General features: G+C 47.0%; 1 protein-coding gene across 2 annotated transcripts in view; it reads right to left on the reverse strand.

Moving 5' to 3' along the window:
- LOC138797237 (tachylectin-2-like) overlaps window positions 1–18,743 on the reverse strand; it is a 92,578-nt gene that overhangs the window by 59,425 nt on the left and 14,410 nt on the right. The window contains exon 1 of one of the 2 annotated variants that reach the window (XM_069977095.1): window positions 2,630–2,697. The exons of the other annotated variant lie outside the window; for it this stretch is intronic. The gene's annotated coding sequence lies outside the window, so the exon portion shown is untranslated. Of the gene's footprint in view, window positions 1–2,629; window positions 2,698–18,743 lie in introns of those variants that run through there. 2 annotated transcript variants of the gene reach the window in all.

Consider the following 18,743-nt stretch of genomic DNA (forward strand, 5'->3'; position numbering starts at 1 on the left):
CCTGCTATCTCTGTATATCTCCCCCTTCTCTGTCTCTCCTGCTATCTCTGTATATCTCCCCCTTCTCTGTCTCTCCTGCTATCTCTGTATATCTCTCCCCCTTCTCTGTCTCTCCTGCTATCTCTGTATATCTCTCCCCCTTCTCTGTCTCTCCTGCTATCTCTGTATATCTCCCCCTTCTCTGTCTCTCCTGCTATCTCTGTATATCTCTCCCCCTTCTCTGTCTCTCCTGCTATCTCTGTATATCTCCCCTTTCTCTGTCTCTCCTGCTATCTCTGTATATCTCCCCTTTCTCTGTCTCTCCTGCTATCTCTGTGCATCTCCCCCTTCTCTGTCTCTCCTGCTATCTCTGTATATCTCCCCCTTCTCTGTCTCTCCTGCTATCTCTGTATATCTCCCCCTTCTGTCTCTCCTGCTATCTCTGTATATCTCCCTCCCTTCTCTGTCTCTCCTGCTATCACTGTATATCTCTCCCCCTTCTCTGTCTCTCCTGCTATCTCTGTATATCTCCCCCTTCTCTGTCTCTCCTGCTATCTCTGTATATCTCTCCCCCTTCTCTGTCTCTCCTGCTATCTCTGTATATCTCCCCCTTCTCTGTCTCTCCTGCTATCTCTGTATATCTCCCCCTTCTCTGTCTCTCCTGCTATCTCTGTATATCTCCCTCCCTTCTCTGTCTCTCCTGCTATCTCTGTATATCTCCCCCTTCTCTGTCTCTCCTGCTATCACTGTATATCTCTCCCCCTTCTCTGTCTCTCCTGCTATCTCTGTATATCCCCCCCTTCTCTGTCTCTCCTGCTATCTCTGTATATCCCCCCTTCTCTGTCTCTCCTGCTATCTCTGTATATCTCCCCCTTCTCTGTCTCTCCTGCTATCTCTGTATATCTCCTCCCTTCTCTGTCTCTCCTGCTATCTCTGTATATCTTCCCCTTCTCTGTCTCTCCTGCTATCTCTGTATATCTCCCCCTTCTCTGTCTCTCCTGCTATCTCTGTATATCTCCCCCTTCTCTGTCTCTCCTGCTATCTCTGTATATCTCTTCCCTTCTCTGTCTCTCCTGCTATCTCTGTATATCTCCCCCTTCTCTGTTTCTCCTGCTATCTCTGTATATATTCCCCTTCTCTGTCTCTCCTGCTATCTCTGTATATCTCCCCCTTCTGTCTCTCCTGCTATCTCTGTATATCTCCCCCCTTCTCTGTCTCTCCTGCTATCTCTGTATACCTCCCCCTTCTCTGTCTCTCCTGCTATCTCTGTATATCTCCCCCTTCTCTGTCTCTCCTGCTATCTCTGTATATATCCCCCTTCTCTGTCTCGTCTGCTATCACTGTATATCTCTCCCTTCTCTGTCTCTCCTGCTATCTCTGTATATCTCCCCCTTCTCTGTCTCTCCTGCTATCACTGTATATCTCTCCCCCTTCTCTGTCTCTCCTGCTATCTCTGTATATCTCCCCCTTCTCTGTCTCTCCTGCTATCTCTGTATATCTCCCCCTTCTCTGTCTCTCCTGCTATCTCTGTATATCTCCCCCTTCTCTGTCTTTCCTGCTATCTCTGTATATCTCCCCCTTCTCTGTCTCTCCTGCTATCCCTGTATATCTCCCCCTTCTCTGTCTCTCCTGCTATCTCTGTATACCTCCCCCTCTCTGTCTCTCCTGCTATCTCTGTATACCTCCCCTTCTCTGTCTCTCTCTCCTGCTATCTCTGTATATCTCCCCCTTCTCTGTCTCTCCTGCCATCTCTGTATATCTCCCCCTTCTCTGTCTCTCCTGCTATCTCTGTATATCTCTCCCCCTTCTCTGTCTCTCCTGCTATCTCTGTATATCTCCCCCTTCTCTGTCTCTCCTATCTCTGTATATCTCCCCTTCTCTGTCTCTCCTGCTATCTCTGTATATCGCCTTCTCTGTCTCTCCTGCTATCTCTGTATATCTCCCCCCTTCTCTGTCTCTCCTGCTATCTCTGTATATCCCCCCCTTCTCTGTCTTTCCTGCTATCTCTGTATATCTCCCCCTTCTCTGTCTCTCCTGCTATCTCTGTATACCTCCCCCTCTCTGTCTCTCTCCTGCTATCTCTGTATACCTCCCCCCTCTCTGTCTCTCCTGCTATCTCTGTATATCTCTCCCTTCTCTGTCTCTCCTGCTATCTCTGTATATCTCCCCCTTCTCTGTCTCTCCTGCTATCTCTGTATACCTCCCCCTCTCTGTCTCTCTCCTGCTATCTCTGTATACCTCCCCCCTCTCTGTCTCTCCTGCTATCTCTGTATACCTCCCCCCTCTCTGTCTCTCCTGCTATCTCTGTATACCTCCCCCCTCTCTGTCTCTCCTGCTATCTCTGTATACCTCCCCCCTCTCTGTCTCTCCTGCTATCTCTGTATATCTCCCCCTTCTCTGTCTCTCCTGCTATCTCTGTATATCTCCCCCTTCTCTGTCTCTCCTGCTATCTCTGTATACCTCCCCCTCTCTGTCTCTCCTGCTATCTCTGTATATCTCTGTATACCTCCCCCTCTGTGCAGGAATAACATATACACTTCTGCCCCTCAGTCACACATACAAGCACCCAGCTTTCCCGGGTTGCAGAGCTGTGTATATAACAGTCAGTAATAGACAGATAGATGTGAGGTAATCCCATATAGTAAAGTACCTGCCTGTGTGAGGACTCAGCCGTATATTGTAGCTGGGAAGGTGCACGGCCATTACTGGCATCCATATAGGAGAGATTACCTCAGCATGGTCATGTGATCAGTATCCCAGACTGCCTGCTTATTGGCCAGCAAGCACCATGTGACTAACAGGCCAATGAGAAGTCACAGGACAACTGATGCAAATTAGCCATGAGGAAGGGGAAAGGTTTACAGGCCAGGACAGAGGAGACTCAGCCCAGAGCAGTGACTGCACACTGACAGGCTGACACAATATGGCCGCACACTGACAGGCTGACACAAAATGGCTGCACACTGACAGGCTGACACACAATGGCTGCACACTGACAGCCTGACACAAAATGGCTGCACACTGACAGCCTGACACAAAATAGCTGCACACTGACAGGCTGACACAATATGGCCGCACACTGACAGGCTGACACAATATGGCCGCACACTGACAGTCTGACACAAAATGGCCGCACAATGACAGGCTGACACAAAATGGCTGCACACTGACAGCCTGACACAAAATGGCTGCACACTGACAGCCTGACACAAAATAGCTGCACACTGACAGGCTGACACAAAATGGCTGCACACTGACAGCCTGACACAAAATGGCTGCACACTGACAGGCTGACACACAATGGCTGCACACTGACCGGCTGACACAAAATGACTGCACACTGACAGCCTGACACAAAATGGCTGCACACTGACAGGCTGACACACAATGGCTGCACACTGACAGGCTGACACACAATGGCTGCACACTGACCGGCTGACACAAAATGACTGCACACTGACAGGCTGACACAAAATGGCTGCACACTGACAGGCTGACACAAAATGGCCACACACTGACAGCCTGACACAAAATGGCTGCACACTGACAGCCTGACACAAAATAGCTGCACACTGACAGGCTGACACACAATGGCTGCACACTGACAGCCTGACACAAAATGGCTGCACACTGACAGGCTGACACACAATGGCTGCACACTGACAGGCTGACACACAATGGCTGCACACTGACAGGCTGACACACAATGGCTGCACACTGACAGGCTGACACAAAATGGCTGCACACTGACAGGCTGACACAATATGGCCGCACACTGACAGCCTGACACAAAATGGCTGCACACTGACAGGCTGACACACAATGGCTGCACACTGACAGGCTGACACACAATGGCTGCACACTGACCGGCTGACACAAAATGACTGCACACTGACAGGCTGACACAAAATGGCTGCACACTGACAGGCTGACACAAAATGGCCGCACACTGACAGGCTGACACACAATGGCTGCACACTGACAGGCTGACACAAAATGGCTGCACACTGACAGGCTGACACACAATGACTGCACACTGACAGGCTGACACAAAATGACTGCACACTGACCGGCTGACACACAATGGCTGCACACTGACAGGCTGACACAAAATGACTGCACACTGACCGGCTGACACAAAATGGCCGCACACTGACAGGCTGATACAAAATGGCCGCACACTGACAGGCTGACACACAATGGCTGCACACTGACAGGCTGACACAAAATGACTGCACACTGACAGGCTGACACACAATGGCTGCACACTGACCGGCTGACACAAAATGACTGCACACTGACCGGCTGACACAAAATGACTGCACACTGACAGGCTGACACAACATGGCTGCAGACTGACAGGCTGACACAAAATGGCTGCAGCTAGAGGTAAGAGGGGACACAAAATGGCGACAGCTAGAGGTAAGAGGGGACACAAAATGGTGGCAGCTAGAGATTAGAGGGGTCACCAGTAATAGAAAAAATAGAAACTACAGAACTTCCTGGACAGCAGCTGAGAGCAGAAAAGTGGCTGAAAACAGCAGAACAGATGGAGCCTCCCTATGTGAGTAATGTCTATGCTGCGGAAGAGAAATGGGGGGGAATGTTTTTCAGTGGAGTACCGCTTTAATGGTGCCCATAGAGGATTGTAAGGTCTGGTCTAATAGGTATTTGCAAATGAAGAAAGAATCTGGCGGATATATGTCAGATAATCTGTGTGTGTTAACGGACCCAAAGTTTTTGACATAAGTGTTGTTCACCCCTAGACGACCCTGGACGTACAGTTGCGCCCAGGGTGTCTGTCACCAGGTGACACTGGGCGTAACTGTACGTCCAGGGTGTTTCTCCCGCTATGAAGCGTGTTCGGGACCGGAGCACACTTCATAGCAGGTGGGGGCCGGCTGCAGTGAGCAGCCTGACCCTCACCGTTAATGACAGACTTCAGCGATCACGCGGCAGCCTGCCATTAACCACTTAAACGTCGCAATCACTGCCCTCTGTGCAATAAATTGTTACGTTTTTAATTATATTCGATTGAAGAGATTGGCTTCTTTCCAGAGACAGCGCTGGTTTTCGCTTTTACCTCCATTTTTTTCTCTTTTTTCACGGCGTAATTGCGGCATTTAACTGTAAGTGACAGGGGCAGCCCCTGTCACCTACTGATCGGGACCTACTGATCGGTTCCGATCGTTTTTAAGGACCGCCGAAGGTCTCTTACCTTCCTCAGTGTGGTCCGATCGGCACTCTGTTGCTTGAGTCTGCCACAGGCCACAGGCAGAGTGCCTACTACACTGATCAATGCTATGCCTATGGCATAGCAATGATCAGTGTATGCAGTCTAATGATTGCAGGACAAAGTCCCCCAGGGGGACTTAAAATGTGTGGGGAAAAAAGTTAAAATGTTTTTAAAAATACCCCAAAGCTCCTCCCCCAAAGTTATAATCACCCCTCTTTCCCATTATATAAATAAAACATATAAAAATAAATACATAAATAAACATATTATATACCGTAGCATGCGTAATTGTCCTATCTATTAAACTACAGTGGTACCTCGGTTCTCGAACTTAATTGGTTCCGGAAGGCAGTTTGAGAACCAAGCAGTTTGAAAACCGAGCAGTGTCTTCTCATAGGAAATAATGTAAATGTGATTAATTGGTTCCAGCAGCCACCAATAATTACCTACAATACTCATTTATTACACTGATAAGTGCTCAGTATAATCACTACAGTACAGAACAGCACTATATACTGTACAGGACATTACACATAGGAAATGTTCATCAGAACCAGCAATTATAGTACAGTAGTCACCAACTCCTCACCCATCCTTTACTGTATAGCGCCCCCCCCCCCCCATCCAAGCACTTTAATGTATGTATGGGAGGTGGTGGTGCACTGCTGATCTATATCCAAGATGGCGCTGGGCGGTGAACTAGCTTTCCCATCATCCTCCTCCTTAGCTTTCTTTCCTGCCCATTGCTGTCATTACTATTGTGCAGTGAACACAGGACTGTTTTTTCACTGACTTTGCATCACATCACCCCAGCATTATATACTAGCTTAACACGAACTGGAGAGAATGGAACGGCTGCACATCCCATCTATGGCTGATACTAATGCCGCTTGGCCTATATTAAAAATCAACACCAGAGTGTCTGTATATGAATTGATCAAGCCATATTGCCCCGTGTACCACCGCGCAGGTCCTCTGGTCCACACGGGTCCCTACGCTAACTCCACACCGTGTCGGTCAGCGACCGCCAACCCCGCAAAGCGTGCACGTGCAGGGAAGGGAGGCCATGGAACGGCCCTGCAACCCCAATGTCACAGGACCAAACCCAAAAAAGCCCCACCAAAACCCAGTCAGCACCACCGGCGGGGAAGGCTGCCCCCAAACGACACAAGTATGGATATGGTATTACACTTACCATTGCTGCTCTCAGAGAATGGGAAAAACATAGGGTCCAGACATGTGAGCACAGACATATCCTGCTAATTTTGGTCATGTGGGTCTTATAAAGGAGTGCTAGCTGTTCAGAGAGGGAGAACTGTGAAACACGAACTGTTTCATCGCTTCATCGCTGTTTCAACTAGCTTATGATGTAGCAGAGCTAATGCACACATAATGTAGCAAGTCCATTATCGCAGAGCACAGCCCCCCACCAGCTGTAGCGCACCACACAGCCCAGCATCTCCTCCCCTGGTCAGGTCAGCAGCGTGAACCACACTGCCCAGCATGCCCCCAATCCAGTCAGTTGCTGCAGAACCACACTGCCCAGCATTGCCCCTGGCCCAGTAAGCTGTAGCGCACCACACAGCCCAGCACCTCCCCCCCTGGTCAGGTCAGCAGCGTGCACCACACTGCCCAGCATGCCCCTAGTCCAGTCAGTTGCTGCAGAACCACACTGCCCACCATTGCCCCGGGCCCAGTAAGCTGTGGCGCACCACACTACCCAGCATGGCCCCAGTCAGCTGAAGTGCACCACACTTCCCAGCATCCCCACAACTTCTGCAGCACATCACATCACACGGCCCGACACGGCACCCACAACACCAGCCGAACACCGCTAAAAGGGCATACCACAAAGCCAGCATAAACATAGTCATTGTCACTGGTAGCGGCGTTCTCCCATGTTGCTTCCTGCATCCCGGCACCTGAGTGACATTACAGGTGCCGGGATGCAGGGAGAAGTTATGGGGACATTAGGGAAGGCATGGGGTGTAGGTGATTGTGTACCAGGGTGGACCTGCAATGTATCTATGCTTGGTGGATTTATATGGTTATATCCTTTGTGATGGGTCATCTCTAGCAATGCATGGTATATTATTTGTTGCTCCAAATATGGATGACTCTGCTGACCCCGCCCTCTAATGATAATGAGATGATTCTGCTGGCCCCTCCCTCTAATGATAATGAGATGATTCTGCTGGCCCCTCCCTAATGATAATGATATTATTCTGCTGACCCCTCCCTCTAATGATAATGAGATGACTCTGCTGGCCCCTCCCTAATGATAATGAGATGACTCTGCTGACCCCTCCCTCTAATGATAATGAGATGACTCTGCTGACCCCTTCCTCTAATGATAATGAGAAGACTCTGCTGGCCCCTCCCTAATGATAATGAGATGACTCTGCTGACCCCTCCCTCTAATGATGAGATGACTCTGCTGACCCCTCCCTCTAATGATATTGAGATGACTGCTGACCCTGCCCTCTAATGATAATGAGATGACTCTGCTGGCCCCTCCCTAATGATAATGAGATGATTCTGCTGGCCCCTCCCTAATGATAATGAGATGATTCTGCTGACCCCTCCCTCTAATGATAATGAGATGACTCTGCTGACCCCTCCCTCTAATGATAATGAGATGACTCTGCTGGCCCCTCCCTAATGATAATAAGATGACTCTGCTGGCCCCTCCCTAATGATAATGAGATGACTCTGCTGACCCTGCACTCTAATGATAATGAGATGACTGTGCTGACCCCTCCTCTAATGATATTGAGATGACTGCTGACCCCGCCCTCTAATGATAATGAGAAGACTCTGCTGACCCCTCCCTCTAATGATACTGTGATGATCCTACTGACCCCGCCCTCTAAAGATAATGTGATGATCCTACTGACCCCTCCCTCTAATGATAATGAGATGACTCTGCTGACCCCTCCTCTAATGATAATAAGATGACTCTGCTGACCCCTCCCTCTAATGATAATGTGATGATCCTACTGACCCCTCTGTCTGATCATAATGACTGTAATGACCCCTCCAGGCTCAGAGTGGCCCACCAAACACCAGCTGTGGCTCTTTAAGCCCTCCAGCTTTTTTTTTCCTCTTTTTTTGTGGTGGTGGTGTAGAGGTTTGAAAAGATCCTACAGGTGACTATATGAATATGGGCTGTGTTGCTGTCATGTCCGTGCCTGATAAGACATCAGTGCCATCTTCAGCCCTTATGTTCCATTTCTGGTTTTTCAGCGTTCCTTGCATTTGTCTTTGCTCTAGTCATCTGTTCCATGTTTTTCTGTTCTCCCTGCACTTGCCATTGCTTTTTGCCTCCTCTGTTTATGTGTGTTTTTGTCTGGTCATTGGTCTGCGTTTCTCTACCTGGACCTATGAATTTTGGGTCCAGGTCTTGGTTTCGCATAGGCAGTGTCGGATTGGCCCACCAGAGGACCAGAGGATGCTCCGGTGGGCCCCCAGATTTAGAACCTGCATTAACACTGACTAACATGTCATTTTTCACTGGTTCTTCATTGGTGGCCCCCCAGGATAATTTCCTCTGTTGGGCCCCACATACCCCAGTCTGACACTGCCCCATAGGGTATCTCCCTTACTTCTTTCCAGGTCTCTTGATAGCTCTGTTCAGCTTGATCAAGCATTTTGCCCCGTCCTTAGTGTTTTCTGATATCCTGAACTTTTGCCTGTTTTGTTACCATTTTCACCTTTCTTATTGTGTACTTTACATTGTCCACTGTCTACCTTGCTACTGTCTTTGGCTTTTGTTTTACATTTACCTTGTTACCATATCTGGCTTCTGTCCTCTATTTGCCTGTTTCTCTCCCGTTCTTCGCTGCCTTCTTGGTTCTGACCTCTTTTGTGACAACGCCTTTGTCTACTGTCATTGTAGCGTGCTCGCCTTCTCTGTTTCTGACCTGGCCTCTCTGACCATTCTATTACATGTCCTGTCTTTTACCCGTCTTCTTGTCTGTATTTTTCTGTCAGTGTTTTGTCCTGTTTTTCTGCCCCTATTTCAGAGCAGGGACTGTCGCCCAGTTGTGAATGGTTGTTAAGGACCTGCTCTGCAAGTAGACAGTGACAGTGTGTGTGGGGGGGGGGGGGACTAGCTTTAGGGTTTACTTCTGCTTTCTCTTTGTCCCCCTGGGCCTTTGCAGTTATATAAAACAAAAACCTAGTGCATGTCCTCAACTTTTTCTTTAAAGGTGTTGTCCTAGGAAGAGTACACTAGACAATTAGGGTGTACAGACCTTGTCAAAGTGGGATTGCTCTCAACAAAACAGGACAGAAATGCTCCACTAGGCTATGTTCCCACACAGTATTTTTGCTCAGTATTTTAGATTGGCCGCCATTAATAGCAAATAATTGCTGTTATTTTGAAACAAAGGCCGTTGTTATTAAATAACGCCATTATTTGCAATTAAATTATGGCCATCCACTTAATTTCAAGTGTCAAAACATAGCCTTTCTGTGTTTTCAATCCACTCTTGATTTTGATTGCAAAAATACTGTGTGGGAACATAGCTCTAATCTAGAACTCAGAGCTGTAAGGTAACTGGGCTAGCCAGCGATTGACAATCACACACCAACATTCGGCTACTAGAAGTGTCAACTAAAAGCCGCCACATACAGTATCACATATAACACAAGGGCGTAATGCGCAATGAAATGTAAAGTTTATTGTCAATTCATTAATAGAGCAAAGCAGCAAATGCATCTCAGCAGTTCTGGGCAGGAATCACATCCGGGGAGATACATGAGAAAACTTTTGATGTACTGATGTCTCCGGAGATCTTTGCACTTCCTATGACCTCCAGTGTTTACTGATAACCGCCCATCTGGTTCTATAGGGTATTGGAGTTTAGATGAAAATCCAATGTTTCCTTTTATCTTTGCAAAAGATTCCACGGGCCGAGCAGGGCCCGATAAACGATGTAAACGACCACCGATCTGCTAGATCGGGGCTCGTTTACTGGGCCTATTTCACGGCCCGACAATCGTTAGCGAGGGCTGCAGGGACACCATTACTGATGTCCTTGCAGCCCTTGTTTCATACATTACCTGTCCAGGCTGCAGGTCTTCTCCTTCTCCCGATCTTGTACGGCAGCATCAGCTTCGGAGCAGCCTGTCTGAACTGACAGACCGCTCAGCCAATCATTGGCCCCGGCGGTCCTGGTCAGTGATTGGCTGAGAGGTCTGTCAGCTGAGACAGGCCGCTCCGAAGCTGATGCTGCAGCACGGGACCGGGAGAAGGAGAAGATCTGCAGCCTGGACAGGTAAAGTATTATGTTTGTGAAATCGCCGGGCGCCCGCCGCGACCGCTATTCCACGTAGCGATTATCGGCTAAATCAGAGTTCCCAGAAAATATTGTTAGCAATGTTAGCAAAGTTAGTTATGATTCTCCTTTGGATTTATAAGATCTGATCACTGTCCATCTTGCACCAAATCTCCCTCTGTCTCCTCCCTGTGATCCTGTTATCATGGGGAATTGTTGCATCTTTCAAGCATCAGGATCAATATTGGAGTGAAGTCTGAGCACACATGAGATTGAGAGAACATCAGATTATAACGTCTCAGCCCAGCCTGTCTTCTATGTGGACGTTTACTGGATTGACACGTCCCAATCCCAGTGTTAGAGAGAATCTACGGCTTTCCGAACCTCCAAAGAACGATTGCTGCATTGAACACTTGATCCGACTATCTGGCGGACATTTGGTATATTGGACAGAAATTTTGTGGATTTTACCCTGGACAATTATCATTAAAGGTTGTCAGAAACGAATGTATCATAGAGATAACAGCCCAGTGAGAACAGACTTTTTGCTATGTCTCTATTACTCTCCAGCCCTCTCCTTATTAGTTATGGTCCTATGCTACGTCTATGGAGCTCTTCAGTCTCCTCCATGGCAGAAGCGGAATTTTATGGATTTTCTGGTAATTAGTAGTGGAGATTAATAAGAGATTTGTATATGTTTTACAATCAATCTGCATAAAGCATAATCATTAGAATCATCATTTATCTTTTTTTATCTAAATTAATCAATTTGATTTGGGAATGGTAAATCTCGAGACATTGATCATCTACGGGATAAAAGGTGTGTCAGAATCTTCTTGTGTAACCATCATGTTGTAGTGTGAGACCCCTATCCACGCTCCACGAACTTCAACCTCCGCACCAAACATGGTGCGGGCTAACGCCTTGTAGGGGACATTCAGTTCAGCTTTCATCACAGAGGACACCACCCGAACAGCTCTACCAGGCTCAACCTCTATGTTTGTGCTCGATTCAAAGGACGTCTGTAGAAGACAAAAACAACAAGAACCTTAGTGACCATGTGTTTGTTATTGTGTATGTGCTTCTTTGTAAATGGCATCAGAAACAGTAAGACATTTAAGGATTCCGTTTTGGTGAAAATGATTCTGATGACAAGGTGAACAGTTCTATAGCCAATTCAGATGAAAACATTTGCTAAAAACAAGAATCCGGAGAACAAATCATTCTTAACCCTTAGAGGACCCGGCCAATTTCAATTTTTGCATTTACGTTTTTCCTCCTTGTGCTTAAAAGGCCATAGCACTTGCATTTTTACACCTAGAAACCCGCATGAGCCCTTATTTTTTGCGCCACTAATTGTACTTTGCAATGACAGGCTGATTTTTTTCCCATAAAGTACACTGCAAAACCAGAAAAAAATTCAATGTGTGTTGAAAATGGAAAAAAAAGGCATTTATTTTGAGTTTTTTTTGTTTTTACGCCGTTCGCCCTGGGGTAAAACTGACTTGTTATATACACTACCGTTCAAAAGTTTGGGGTCACCCAAACAATTTTGTGTTTTCCATGAAAAGTCACACTTCTTCACCACCATATGTTGTGAAATGAATAGAAAATAGAGACAAGACATTGACAAGGTTAGAAATAATGATTTGTATGTGAAATAACATTGTTCTTACATCACACTTTGCTTTGGTCAGAGAATCCTCCTTTTGCAGCAATTCCAGCATTGCACACCTTTGGCATTCTAGCTATTAATCTGTTGGGGTAAGCTGGAGAAATTGCCCCCCACACTTCTAGAAGCAGCTCCCACAAGTTGGATTGGTTGGATGGGCACTTCTGGCGTACCATACGGTCCAGCTGCTCCCACAACAGCTCAATGGGGTGGTGATCTGGTGACTGCGCTGGCCACTCCATTACCTATGATAGAATACCAGCTGCCGCTTCTGCTGGAAATAGTTCTTGCACAATTTGGAGGTGTTTAGGGTCATTGTCCTGTTGTAGGATGAAATTGGCTCCAACCAAGCGCTGTCCACTGGGTATGGCATGGCGTTGCAAAATTGAGTGATAGCCTTCCTTATTCAGAATCCCTTGTACAAATCTCCCACCTTACCAGCACCAAAGCAACCCCAGACCATCACATTACCTCCACCATGCTTAACAGATGGTGTGGTGATCAATATCCCCTGTGAGCTCAACATTATGAACAGAGGTCACTCACCCAGCCCTCCTAGCATTCCTGATTCCTAAAGGTGATGACTATCTAGTGTCCAGACCTGAGACCAGGAACTAAGTGGGTCATAAACACCAGGGCCCATAAAACTTGTTTACAGAAACAATACACATCCTGGTCTGTGACAAAACCAGAGACCCAGAGAGGTTAGGTAAGGGACACCGGAGGTCACCTATAGAACACCATTCTGGCATCTGACCCCTCCAGAAATATGGAATTCACACATATTCTAGAGCAGTGCTTCTCAAACTGTGAGGCGTGAGGCTCCCCCTTGTTGTTGGTGAGGTCCAGCTGAGGAGCCAGTTTTCAAAAAAGTAACTATGATCTGCACAGTCCTTTTGCTGTTTGCAAAGATTTCCATTTTAGCAACATTATTAATTTATTTTGTACTTGCTTTATTAGTATATAGAGCTTTGGAGAGTGGGTGAAAGCTAGCCCTAGCAGTATTTTTAGCTTTTAAATGGACTTTCACCACAGATAGTGAGGCCCAGGCACCCTCTTGGTCAGTCTGGTGAGGCCCAGGCATTGCCTTGGTCTGTTGGGTGAGGCTCCAGTAGAAAAAGTTTGAGAAGCACTGTTCTAGAGGTACGCTTTTGCACACATACCCAGGACACTGTTACCAACCGACAGTATGAAAACTGAACTTCTCGTCCTAAGGGAACAGGAAGCATTTGGGTAACTCCCACTGTATTGCGCCAACCGTCGCCATGTTTGGTATGGACGTGTGTGGGAGGTGATGACAGAGGAAATGGTGGACCTGAGACATTAATAGGATAAAAACCTGCAGAAATATTGGAATATGAACATCTTGAGGCAAGTGGTACAATACCATGGGTGTCATAATCCCAGGGTTGTAAAAGGTCATTACCATATTCCCTGGCCTCCTCTGACATCAAAGAAAGAAGGGTGGGAGAGGGTCTCTCACAGTCCTTTTAAGACAGATATGGCTGATAGGAAATTGTCATTCTTTGGGGATCCCTTGTTGGATGGACTGGCCTATATTCTGCTTCCCCAGGCAACTGGACTAAAACAGCGCGTGACGTATTAAGTTCTGTTTTTTCTCCCTTTTATTTTAAGAACTGTATTTCACTGTATATATATATATATATATATATATATATATATATATATATATATATGTCTGTGTATTTTATCTTGTATTTTTCTTAAATAACCCTTTGTTGTATGCACAGTCTTTTTTTTATGATATTAAATTTCACTTTAATAAGAGTCTTCTTGTGTTCTAACGATCTTATGACCCTAGGAAGAGCGTTACCAAAGGTGAGTTGTTAATCTGTTAAGGCTATAGCGTATAGTCTGTTGTAGTTGTGTTAGGTGGGTTTAAGGTGAGGTGTCACGTCAGCCTTATATGATGTGTGGTGGCAGCGACAAGATTTGAGGAGGTTCTGGTTGGCAGCTGACGGAGGGGGATCCAGTGTGACCCTGTAGGCTATCAACCAGAACCTAAGTCACGGGGATCGTGACAGATGGCGTCAGGCATTCTTCCAGCATCTTTTCATTTGTTCTGCGTCTCACAAACGTTCTTCTTTGTGATCCAAACACCTCAAACTTGGATTCATCCGTCCACAACACTTTTTTCCCTTCTTCCTCTGTCCAATGTCTGTGTTCTTTTGCCCATCTTAATATTTTTCTTTTATTGGCCAGTCTCAGATATGGCTTTTTCTTTGCCACTCTGCCCTGAAGCCCAAAATCCCGCAGCCGCCCCTTCCCTGTAGATGGTGACACTGGTGTTTTGCGGGAACTATGTAATGAAGATGTCAGTTGGGGACCTGTGAGACGTCTGTTTCTCACACTAGAGACTCTAATGTGCTTATCTTCTTGCTTAGTTGTGCAATGCGGCCTCCCACTTCTTTTTCTACTCTGGTTAGAGCCTGTTTGTGCTGTCCTCTGAAGGGAGTAGTACACACCGTTGTAGGAAATCTTCAATTTCTTAGCTATTTCTCGCATGCAATAGCCTTCATTTCTAAAAACAAGAATTAGACTGTCGAGTTTCAGATGAAAGTTCTCTTTTTCTGGCCATTTTGAGCGTTTAATTGACCCCACAAATGGGGGGGGGGGGGGGGTGATGCTCCAGAAACTTAATCTGCTCAAAGGAAGGTCAGTTTTGTAGCTTCTGTAACGAGCTAGACTGTTTTCAGATGTGTGAACATGATTGCACAAGGGTTTTCTAATCATCAATTAGCCTTCTGAGCCAATGAGCAAACACATTGTACCATTAGAAGACTGGAGTGATAGTTGCTGGAAATGGGCCTCTATACACCTATGTAGATATTGCACCAAAAACCAGACATTTGCAGCTAGAATAGTCATTTACCACATTAGCAATGTATAGAGTGGATTTGTTTAAAGTTAGGACTAGTTTAAAGTTATCTTCATTAAAAATGACAGTGCTTTTCCTTAAAAAATTTTAATGTGACCCCAAACTTTTGAATGGAAGTGTATGTTCCTCAAGTCATTACAATTACAACGATATATAACATGTATAACTTTTATATTATCTGATGGCCTGTAAAAAATTCAAACCATTGATAACAAATATACGTCCCTTACAATCGCTCCATTCCCGGCTTATAGCGCTTTTATCCTTTGGTCTATGGGGCTGTGTGAGGTGTCATTTTTTGTGCCATGATGTGTTCTTTCTATCGGTACCTTGATTGCGCATATACGACTTTTTGATCGCTTTTTATTATAATTTTTCTGGATTTGATGCGACCAAAAATGCGCAATTTTGCACTTTGGAATTTTTTGCGCTGACGCCGTTTACCGTGCGAGATCAGGAATGTGATTAATAGTTCGGGCCATTACACACGCAGCGATAACAAACATGTTTATTTATTTATTTTTATTTATAACATGGGAAAAGGGGGGTAATTTAAACTTTTATTAGGGGAGGGGGCTTTTTACTAATAACAACACTTTTTTTTAACACTTATACTAGAAGCCCCCTGGGGTCAGGGTTATTCCCCCCTGGGGTTAGGGTTATTCCTCCTGGGGTTAGGGTTATTCTCCCACTGGGGTTAGGGTTATTCCTCCCGGGGTTAGGGTTATTCCCCCTGGGGTTAGGGTTATTCTCCCCCTGGGGTTAGGGTTATTCCTCCTGGGGTTAGGGTTATTCCCCCTGGGGTTAGGGTTATTCCCCCCTGGGGTTAGGGCTATTCCTCCTGGGGTTAGGGCTATTCCCACTGGAATTAGGGTTGTCCCCCCCTGGGGTTAGGGTTATTCCCCCCTGGGGTTAGGGTTATTCCTCCTGGGGTTAGGGTTATTCCCCCTGGGGTTAGGGTTATTCCTCCTGGGGTTAGGGTTATTCCCCCTGGGGTTAGGGTTATTCCCCCTGGGGTTAGGGTAATTCCCCCTGGGGTTAGGATTATTCCCCCCTGGGTTTAGGGTTATTCCCCCCTGGGTTTAGGGTTATTCCCCCCTGGGGTGAGGGTTATTCCCCCCTGGGGTGAGGGTTATTCCCCCCTGGGGTTAGGGTTATTCCCCTTTGAGTTAAGGTAATTCCCCCTGGGGTTAGGGTCATTCCCCCCTGGGGTTAGGGTTATTCCTCCTGGGGTTAGGGTTATTCCCCCCTGGGGTTAGGGTTATTCCTCCTGGGGTTAGGGTTATTCCCCCCTGGGGTTAGGGTTATTCCCCCCCAGGGGTTAGGGTTTTTCTCCCTGGGGGACTTCTAGTATAAGTACACTGATCTCTCATTAAGATCTATGCTGCATAGATATGCTGCATAAACAAATGAGATCGGCACTCGATTGCTTTGGGCTGCTGCAGCCAAAAACAACCGAGTGCCGAGCCAGGATCAGCCCCTTTACGGCGCTGACCCTAGCCGGGTAAGACACGGGGATCGCCCCTCTACGATCGCGTCGTGGGGGGGCAATCCCCCCACTAGACACCAGGGAACAGACTGCAATAAGGATTCAGATGCAGCTGTCAACTTTGACAGCTGCATCTGAAGACTTAATTAGCGGGCACGGCGATCGGACCGGGCCCGCTAATAGCTGCAGTCCCGGGCTACAAGCGGCACCCGGGACCGTGGCGGTTTAGAGCGGGGCCGCAGCACCCCTGGGTGCTAACTGCGGTCAGCTCCCAGTGTTATTCATGCTTTCTAGGATCACGTAGGAAAATAGAGCACGGGGGATAAAGCCCCTAGATTCCTGGGTATCAATGGCAAGAAACAAAACTTGATTCCTCCAGCTCATATAAAATTCCACTTTATTAATTCCAAAAGTCTAAGATAATAGCCGACGTGTTTCGAGCCTACTTAGCTCTTAGTCATGGCATCTGGATCCGCAATAATCTAGGGGAAATGAATATGACCCATCCCATGAGTCACCAAGAGGCGTCTGTGCTCTCCAGGACTATGGCTGCAGGAGAAATCATGCAAGGCGCCGCTCACCTACCCTGGGTTGTCTATGGGTTAATCACCATATATTGTGAGAAAACCAAGATTAAAAATTAAGTTTCCTTGGTTTCCCGTTTCACTTCTACTGAGGTAGGTCGACTTCTCTTCTAGCTTTTATTCCCCAGCTGTACTCTTGGATTTGTATTTGGGATGTTGTTCATTTTAGTTACATTTAAAGATGATGGAATTTACTGTGCGTAATGCCAACTCCAAGTCCTATATTACCTGGAGAAGTCATCCCAGACCTCGGGGAATCGGGGCACCTAGAATGCAGAACTACAATTTCCAGATAAAGTGAATTGGATTCATGCTATAAGTTGGCTCTCCTCTTATATGATCTTACCCACCATATTAACCACCATATTAACCGCCAGGTACATCCTCTTTAATCTAAACCAACGGATCGAACGGCAGCGTCACAGGGAAGCCGGTGCCGCGGTCCTTTTTTCGGACCGCGGCCCGGTTCCCGTGCACGGCGCCGTTCCATGCACCGGAAGCGGCAGGTGCTCAAGCACTGTAGGTAGGCCGGCTCGCCCCCAGTGGGAGGGAATTCCCTCCCCTGTATGACGTGGCTCCAGTCATTCTAAGGGAGCCGCGTCATACAGGGGAGGGAATTCCCTCCTACTGGGGGCGGCTCAGCCTACCTCCGGTTTCGGTGCATAGAACGGCGCCGTGCAAGGGAACCGGGCCGTGGTGTGAAAAACGGACCGCGGCACCGGCTTCCCAGTGACTGCACTGTTCCATCTGTCGGTTCAGATTAAAGAGGATGTACCTGGTGGTAAATCCCCTTTAACTTTTGTTGGATATCTCCAGTCTTTTCCTGACTACAGCCGTCCACCCTACTACAGTCTATACTGCTTGTAATACTGTATGTCCTCGCTCCCTTCAGCATTACAGGACTATTCTAGGTGTCCTTCAGTCCAGACCTCCATGTCCGGGTTACAGATCGAAAAACAGTTGGGTAACTTTGAAGCATAATAAAGAACTTCCAAGAATCAGAGGTCATTTACATAATTTTTTTACCTAAGGACCAGCCATGTAATTTTTTGTATAACCCCAACAACTTACCTCGGTTTCATTAGTCTCTGTAAGCTTCCAGTTGTGGCTGGTGCTCACGTTCATGCTAACTTTGACTTTTCCTTCAGCAATAAAACCAGCTTTTGTCGTAATAGCAGTCTCAGTTCCGACTGAAAATGTAAATCCATGTTCATGGGAAAAACTGCTGGTCTCCTTCACAGTTTTCTTGACCCTGAAACAACAAAACAACCAGGTTCTAAGGTCTGGTTCATGGTGGGACATTTCACACAGTCCCATTAGTAGGAATATAATTACTGTCATTCACTTTCACTCCGAGTCACAATCCATGATACATTGTTTATGTAATAAACCTTAACTCTGTGGCCGACTATGGGAGCAGTGTCACCCTCCATAGATGGGGAATGGGAATGGGGAGCAATGTCACCCTCCATAGATGGGGAGCAATGTCACCCTCCATAGATGGGGAATGGGAATGGGGAGCAATGTCACCCTCCATAGATGGAGAATGGAGATGGGGAGCAATGTCACCCTCCATAGATGGGGAATGGGGATGGGGAGCAA

The sequence above is a fragment of the Dendropsophus ebraccatus genome, chromosome 7 (genome assembly GCF_027789765.1).
Source record: "Dendropsophus ebraccatus isolate aDenEbr1 chromosome 7, aDenEbr1.pat, whole genome shotgun sequence".
NCBI classification, from domain to species: Eukaryota; Metazoa; Chordata; class Amphibia; order Anura; family Hylidae; genus Dendropsophus; species Dendropsophus ebraccatus.